Source organism: Perca flavescens, chromosome 21 (genome assembly GCF_004354835.1).
Source record: "Perca flavescens isolate YP-PL-M2 chromosome 21, PFLA_1.0, whole genome shotgun sequence".
NCBI classification, from domain to species: Eukaryota; Metazoa; Chordata; class Actinopteri; order Perciformes; family Percidae; genus Perca; species Perca flavescens.
In genome coordinates, this window is record NC_041351.1 from 21,630,598 (window position 1) to 21,639,657 (window position 9,060).

Below are 9,060 nucleotides of genomic sequence, written 5' to 3' on the forward strand. Positions count from 1 at the left end.
TGTTACGCAACTCCAAGCCGGTCTTTCTATGATCAGTCATCTTTTTTTGTAAGCTACTGCAGAGTTAACTTTGTCGCATGTAGCTACATGCTAACGGCAGTAAAAGATGTAATCTTGGCTGCAAATGTTAAATTCTGCCAAATTCTGGGTCACATTACTCCTGAAACATTTCCAGTTATGTAGTATTTGGTTTAGAAGCCTTTATCAGTGATTTTTGACGTCAGAAAGTGCTGCTATATTCTATTACTGTCCACTGCTAACAACAGTAGCTGCGTGCTAAAGCCAGATAGCTGTTATCTTGGCGGCCAATGTTGATAATTTCTCCCCAATTTCGAGTCACATTACTGCTGGAACATGTCCAGTTGTGTGGTATTTGGTTTAGAAGCCTTTACTGGTGTTTTTTTCGCAGGCTCCGGAGTGAAACAACACAGTGGAGAATCAGAGACTCGGGGACATGTGCTGGCCAATCAGAGCAGACTGGGCTTTTTTTCGAGATGGGGGGGGCTTAACGAGACAGGCGCTCCTACAGGGTGTCTCAGACAGAGGGGGAATAGGCTACAGGTGCAGCAGCCATGGGCACACTGTTAGACTTTTTATTGTATATTTGCGGTAACTCACTGGCAACGTGTTGCCAGTGAGTTACTGTAACTAACCCATTACAGTACCATAACTGTACATGTTATTTACAGTATGATGCCCTTACCGCAGTTCCATTGTACAGTATAATACCCTTACTGTAACTTAGTTTTACAGTATAATACCCTTACTGTAACTTAGTTTTACAGTATAATACCCTTACTGTAACTTGGTTTTACAGTATAATAACCTTACAGTAATTGTACTGTAATTACAATTTCCTAAATTATACTGTAACTGTCATGATATATTATAGTTTTACTGCAATTGTGGTTCACAGTATATTACACAATTTGGCATTGGTAGTACAAACTATTGATTATTTTACATAAATGCTATTGAATTTAATAAATTCCAAATAATTGACTTTAGTCCATGTACAAAAGTAATACATTTTTATTTTTGTATTAAAACAGGTACAAATACCAAGACCAAGATAATAAAAAAAAAAAAACAGACACAATTTACACACAAGCAATACTACAACCATGTTTAAGTATGCGCCAAACAATGGGCAGCCTTGATGTCTGAGCAATGCAGTTACCATTTGATTTGACTCAAAGAAAACACATGCACATTTTTTTAATTAATAACCTAGCCATCAGTTCATCCTTTATCTCGGCAGTTGTTTTTTTCTTTGAAATCCTGAGTATGTTTGAAAAATGTGGTATGGTTGTTTACCACAGAGGTGAAGTTGTTGGGCATTTGGTTGGGGAGGGGAAGGAGAAGCAGTCTGTTGAGAAGCATTTGTTAAGGACGATGAAGGGGCCGGACCCATGATACTCATGCTTGCTGATCCACATCTGCTGGGGTGGTCCGTCCTGGACTGTATGGGAAGCAGAGAAAGGTCATGAGTTTATCTCATCTAAACTGTTAACAGACTTACAATTTCTGCAAAAACATAGAATATGACAGTATAAAAAATAACACATCAGTGATCAGTAGTAGTAGTTTACAGGGTTTTTCCTCCCAGATAATTCAAAGGTCTTTCTACTTTCTTTTGCTGTCTGTCAGCACAGTTAAAAAAAAATGTTTTGATTAATTTTCTAATTTCAGAATTCATACACATTTTTTAATATATTTTCATGACTTTTCCATGTCTTTAAGGCATATCTTTATGACCAATCCTCTCAAACATCTGTATAAACATGAAAAGTAGAAATAAAATAAATTACAAAATTTACCACAGTATACAGTATATCCTAAAGTTTACCTTTTTTCAACCTGGACCTATTTTCCTATGTTCTTGTGTCTAAGTGACAACAATCTTTGACAATCTCTGACAACATTATGGAAAGGATTCCTATCGAGGTCAACAGTTCTTCTGTTAAAGAGTAAGATCTTTTTTCTAAATCATAAAAACATCCCCAAAATTGCTATTGCTAAACCCACCAGACTCGGTGTAAATAAACAGTAACTTTTGATCGTATGGTGGGTTTGGTGATGGTGATTTCAGGGCTGTTTCTTGTTTAAACAAAAAGGATCTTCCGCTTTAACTAAAATGTCTATCTCTGTAGGGATCCTTTCCATAATGTTGTCAGACACTTAGAATAATAATCTAAGACGGTCAGTGGCAAAAACAGAACTTTTAGTGGACGAAATTGACGACACACATTTGCCCTATATGATTACATTGGAGCCCGGTTCGAAGCTGCAGGTCAGTGTTCTTGCTCAATACTGGACCGATTTCAAAGATTGTTGTTCTTATCAGTCACTTACACAAAAAAAACATGAAAACTTTAACTAGAAATTAAAACAACACTTTGTAACTTTTGCTGAGTAACTGTGACCGAGTAACTGTGCATTTAGTTCTGTCGATGTTGGAGCAGGCAGGGTACGTAGCCGCACTGTGTAATCATTTTTCTGATGTTAACTATATTACATCACACAATAAAATGCTTACCTAGTTTGATGTCTTCCACTCAAACTCGGTGAGCCGTTGGAGGAAGGTGGTGACTTGGGAGCTGATGCTTGTCACCTTTCTTTGGACAACTCCCGTATTGCGGCTTGTACCCACTTCGGCCATGCACTTGCTTCCCTCATCTGGGTTGATCCTTAAGATATATAAGATATATCATAATAATCATCAGCAGTCATATTTAAATATACAGTATATATGGAAGTAAACCTGCCAGCGAGCACATTCGGTTCAGAAAGTCACAACGAAAACACACCGGGCACGTACGCGTAAGCCATCCTTCTTCTCTCGGCCCTCTCTCTCTCCGATAGAAAGAGACAGGATTTGTGGGGAAAAGTGTGGTAATTGTAGGCTATATACAGTATATGTGTCCGTGTCACTCTCTCTGTCCGTCCATCGGTCTCTCCCTCCTTGCGCCTGATCATGTGTCTCGCTGTGAGAAGTCAAGACAGCCCAAATCCCCATGAACCTACTGTGGTCTTCCCGTATGTGATTAATCAAGGGGGTAAGCTTCGCTTCAGAACTCAAACCTCCTATGGCGCCATTTTGATGCTACAAAGCGATCACCTCCCGTTAGCATTCCACTGATTTGTCATTGTTTGACATTGTTTATTTCTAAAGAAACACGACAATGTATAAAAGGCTCCATTACCTTGTACCTCACGTTACGACATAACGTTTGTAAAAATAGGCTAACGATTGTGTCATAACCAAGTGACTTACTGTCACATAGTAGAGGAATTACCGTATAGTAGAGGAGTAGCTCACAGGCAGTTTCGACTTACATTAGCTGTTTAAGTTTAATTACTAATGTTAACTAGCATGTTAGTGATCAATAATTAGCCTGTTCTTATGTTATCTCCTTACATATACCTACACTCTCCATCTCTGTAAGATTTGGAATGATTGAGATTTCTCTCGGCACAGCTACCAGAAGACTTCACACTTTCAGACATGTTGCTCACGTCACATCTACGTTGTCTCTGTCAGTTGGAGGCTGCGCAGTAAAGCTGGCCATCACTGGAAAAGTGCTTCTAATAGCCTTCACTGGTCTCCGTCCAGAGACACGGGATCTGGTGGTCCATTCTTATATACTGTCTATGTGAGTAACTGCCTTGCTTGACACATTCTCCGAATGACACGAAATTATTGCTGCAGCTCGCGGGCCGAAGTGGCCGCTCCGTGACTAGTATGAACGGATCGATTGGATGACATAGGCGCTGAAATAAAAATAGCTGCGCTACGCAGGTATGCGCACCGCTTACATGCCCGGTGTGTTTTCACTGTAAGTTACCACAGTAATAGGGCTCTATATACCCAAGTCTTTTTCTCAGTTGTTTTCTCTTTGTCAGTAAGTGTATAGAGTGCTCATATAGTCCAAATATGTACCATTACCTTTTAAATGCTTTATGCAGATAATTACTTACCTTGTACCAACTCCAGTGTAGTAGATGCTGACTCTTGATATTCAAGATTGAACGCATAAAAGGAGCCAAAGAAGACGACAAAAGCACTGGCGTTAAGTTGGTTAGCTTCAAAGAGGACCTTCCCTCAATGCTGACCATCCAATGGGTGGAAGACGTCAAACTTCTTCCTAAAAACAAACAAACATCTTATCTCATCTACAGTGTGTCACAGAATACCAAACATACATGGCTAATAAAACATCCTCCTCTTCTTCAAACTATTTCTCGTACCTAGCATGATCCGCCTTGGTGTGGTGGGCAATGTGACCTCCTGCTCAATTGAAATCTCGGTCGAGGTTGGCTGCAAACTAAAAAAAGAAAAGCATCTCACATATTGGAAGTAATTGGTTGTTGTTCTACATATGAAATTATGAAAATTAATATTTTTAAGTGCATGCATGGTGTTATAAAACACAATTACAACAAGATAAAAAAAAAATGCATGCCATGCATTAGTATGCAAGGAACCAGTATAATTTAGGTAACACAGAATGTTATGTGATGCATTAAAAGGTTAATCACGTAATAGATAGCTAGATAGCTAACAACAACACTATTTTGTGAAGAAAAACTTAAAGCATAAACCATGGTAGCTAATACGCTCAACTCCTAACATCATATTCTTTGAGTTAAACAATATTTGGCTTAGGTCTCATAAACTAAAAAGGATGAATTCAATGATATCACATTACAGAATGCAACAATACTACTGTAACGTTGGGCACTTTTTTGCTGGACATCTTGATGGTTTTAAGTGGCCAAACTCTGAAGCCAAGGGGAAAAAAATGCTATCTACAAATGCTCCACATTAACATTACTTAAAGACGTCTTCCCTGTCACCCGACATAACTTTTAGAGTGGGTATTTTTTAAAAAGATGTAATGTTAACATTAGGTGCTATTAAAACTAGATGGGCAACTATAGAGGTAACGATTTAATGTTAACTTTACCTCCACTAATGTTAGGTTAATAATGCGGTACATTTTGCTTAATCATGCTAAAACACTGACAAACCAACCCACAGACTCAACATAAGCATAGGTAATGTTAGCCAAAATGCGGCAACAGCAAGCTAAAAAGCTAGCAGTTACTGACCTTAAACTTCTAGGGTTACATTTTAATTCCGACAAAGATAATGGTGGTCTGACAAGTGAAAAAGATGTCCCTAACAGCGCGTGTAAAACAAGTTGTGTTAGCTTTAGGCTACCGAACGTCGTCATTATAGCTAATGCTCACCATGGGGAAAATGAACTATAGTTAACAGTTTGCTCTTGCCTAGCTAGCTATGACAAAGGTCGGTAAACTAAACCTACGTCTCTGCTTGGGAAGGCTTGTGAGCAGAAATTTTAATGTCACAGAATTAGCAAAAATTGGTCTTACCTTAACGCTGCTCCAGCTCTCTTGAGGTGTGTGTGACCCGGGACTCTGGTGCGCACACGCACAGACCAAACCGGGCGGTACTCCTTTGAGGTTACTCCTTTCAACGCCTTTGAAGTAACTACGCGCTACTCTTCTGAAGTTGTCAGAGTCTGAGGTCAGAGGTCAGAGTTCAAATCTGGCGGTCAAGCATTTATATCCGTAATGGCTTTCTTGTTTCTCTCAATAAATGATTGACACTGCTGAAAAAAATGTCTAAATTTTTTAATTACCTTCACTGCTAAAAGCAAAACAAATTAAGTGTATTTCATTTTATAGTGATATTTTATTTTTCCATTTCATTGCTATGCTTCTATAACATTAACTAACAATTTTATTTAAAATTCAGTTAGTCTTATTCAACTACAGTAGCACTACTGCTGTTGTTTTACAGCAGACTACCGCAAATTCAAAATATACAGTAAATCACTGTAAACTAAATGTTATTACCCATAATGCAATGCATATTACAGTAATGAACCGGAAAAGAAAATGATGGTATTTTACTGGGCATTTTGTGGTAAGTAACTGTAGAAATTACAGCTAAGTCTAACAGTGCAGTATGAGGAAAAATAAAGTGTTTTTTGAACATTAAAGCATGTCAACATGTTCAAGTAGAATCACAAAATACAACTATGAACCTTAAAATGCTATATATAATAGGTCCACTTTAACAAGTATTCATGCAAAGCACCCAAAAATAATATTTATCATATTTAGGACTCACTAGCTCTACACTGCAATTACAAGAACCATCCAGTTCCTTCAAGGATCAGCAACTGGGACATTAAGCTTTAGTCTTGGGCTTATAGCACAATATCACATATGTAGCTATTGCCTATATATTTAAGACTCTTTTACATGGTTGTCCTTTCAAAAGGAGTCTGTGTAAAAGACTAAAAAGCCAGCTGGAGACAGTGTTTTCAACATAGTGTTATCTCAGTTAGCTAGTTAGGCAGCCAGCTATAGCTGATTCAATTTACTAGAGACAGGTGTAAGCCAAAATTGACAGAAATTAGACAATTTCAAATCTTGAAAATGAAATGTTTTATATAACATTGTTGTATATTCAAATGACAGTGTAGTCTAAAAATCTAACTTGGGTATAGCTTTAAATCATGCAATGCAATGTTTTGCATTCTCTGTTCTGCCAGCTCCTTAATTAGTTAATTGCATTCAGGTGTGAAACTGAGACTCTAATTAGACCAGCTGGTTGCGATAGTGATTTAGTTACAGTACCTCCTTTTGACAGCAGTGAACTCACTTTACTGTATTTCTTACAATAAAATAAAAAAATAAACAATTTTTGTTGGGCTTTTCCCTTTATTCGATAGTGGATAGACAGGAAAGAGGGAGAGAAAGAGATGGCGGGGATGACACGCAGCAAAGGGCCCCAGGTTGGACTTCTGCAAAGAACTCAGCCTACGTATATATAATATAGAGGCCGCCCCGATTATAATATAATTTTACCAAAAATACCTTGTAGTCTAGGAGGTGAGCGTTGACGGGGTAACCATTTGAGCAGGACAACTAAAAGGTAACAGCTGTTTACGGATACAAACGGTCCCAAGCCGATGAAGAATGTGTTTACACCTAACTCATTTCCTTGTTCTGCATAGCTGTGTGACATTTGATGGCACTGAAACATTCTTCACAGGGCAAAGGCAGGCTCCACAACAACAGATCAGCTGATCGAGGTCTAATAGATTTAGATGGCTCATTATGTACCTGTGGTGAGCTGGGGCAGGCAACAGGCGGGACAATGAGCTACGAGGGGTATATCTTGTCTCGTATTTCACATTGCCTTGTCATCTATCCTCGGAAACACAACGAACTTGAACCCTAAACTTATTTCACTGATCTGATGCTGAAGAGTGCTTTAACATTGGGCAAGTGCTGATTTCAGAATCCGATCTGATACTTTTATTTAACTAAATGCTGATTAAATATGTATCGCACACATTGAAATAACAGCTGTACACTGCTAATTCTGACACACCTTGTGTTTCACAAGCTACACCATCGAAAGAGGCTGTTCTTCCCCGAAAAATGCACCAATAAGTTGTTTGTTCAAGCAAATTGCGACTTATATCCATTTTTATAGTGGCAGCACCCTCAAGGGGCTGTAGTAATTATGATAGAAGCAAAGCAAAGAATGAGTGTCAACCAAATGCAGGACGTTCCCCAGGAGACTAGGGGTTGTGTCCCGTTTGAGAATAAAAGATAAAAGCCCATTTTTTTTATTATTATTATTTTTTACTTTATGGAACAAACTGAACCAACTTAACCCAAACCATGATCTTTATATATATATATATATATATATATATATATATATATAGCGATACAGGGCACTGTTGGCCAAAACCAGCCGACACAAAGACAGCTTCTTTTCCCAAGCAGTCACTCTGTTGAATGCTCAGAAATAGCCCCCACCCTTACACTGAACAAAGTCAATCAACACTGTTCTGCTCATCTACCTCATGTATACTTCAATCTTACAATTACAATATTGTTATTAATATATTACCATTGCCTTGAACTGCCTTGCACTATATTTTTATTTCAATCTTAATTTATTAATTTATTTTTGTTATACCGTATACGTAACAGTATTTTCTTTTATATTTCTTACTGTCCTGTTTTTATTCTTTATATATTAAGTGAGTGTTTTTGTTTACGCAAACCTGGCCAATAAAGCTGATTCTGATTCCGAGACAACTTTGACCTGCAAATTAGCAAATCAGTGCTTACGGAGTTTATGAGGACCAGGAAAAAATGCCTTGTATTGAAATAAATATGCCTAAGTCATGCTACATGGCAACATGAAATCTGCACTTTAGAGTTGGCGCTCATTTAACAAAAAAAAAAAAAAAAAAGTCTCATTGCAACAGATGCAACAACGGAGAATTTAATATTGAGACAGACACTAAAAAAAACCCTACTGTCTATAATGAGCTAACAGCCCATGACAGCTTTCGTGTGACACAGACTTTAAGTCAATCACTCACTCAAGCAGAGCAGTCAGAACATTAACCCTGCAGAAGAAACCTGTGGGTGGAAGGCCAGCATTTCCTCTACGGCTATGTACCGCAAACATTAACCAATGATGTCATTCACTGTATTTTTATCACGAAGGGAGAGAGGAAATGATTTAAAGTGCTCTGCCATGGGTGTGTACACAGGCATTAATATTGTATACAACTCGTGTGTACAGTGGTAGCAGCTGACCTTTTTTCACACAAGACTTTTTGACTTGTCATAGCAGGAAAAGCACAGGTGGGACTGATAACATGAGCAATAGCTGCATTCCATTAAAGTGTAACAGTTTTAGGGCCGTGCTATTATGCGTGCCTACTCCCTGGGAGACTTGCACGTAACAGAGTCACCATTAATGTTTTTAATTACTTTAGTTGAGATCATTATTTTTATTTATTTATCTTGAACAATCTTTTTTTATGCTGGTTAGGATAGGAAAGCCAGGCCTTGTTTGTGGTAATGGACATCTTCTACTTTTACTAAAGTAAATATGTCCCTGGTTATTTGTACTTTTACTTACTTATTTATTTGTACTGATATTCAGTACTTCCTCCACCACTGCAATATACAAGTCATCTGCGACTC

General features: G+C 38.0%; 1 long non-coding RNA gene across 1 annotated transcript; it reads right to left on the reverse strand.

Annotated features, from left to right (window-relative positions):
- Positions 1-1,068: 1,068 nt before the first annotated feature.
- Positions 1,069-4,099, reverse strand: LOC114548466 (uncharacterized). The gene is made up of 3 exons (XR_003691364.1): positions 3,982-4,099; positions 2,540-2,690; positions 1,069-1,462 (listed from the first exon to the last, which is right to left on the reverse strand). It is a non-coding gene; the product is annotated as an uncharacterized LOC114548466 (long non-coding RNA).
- Between the last annotated feature and the right edge of the window lie 4,961 nt (positions 4,100-9,060).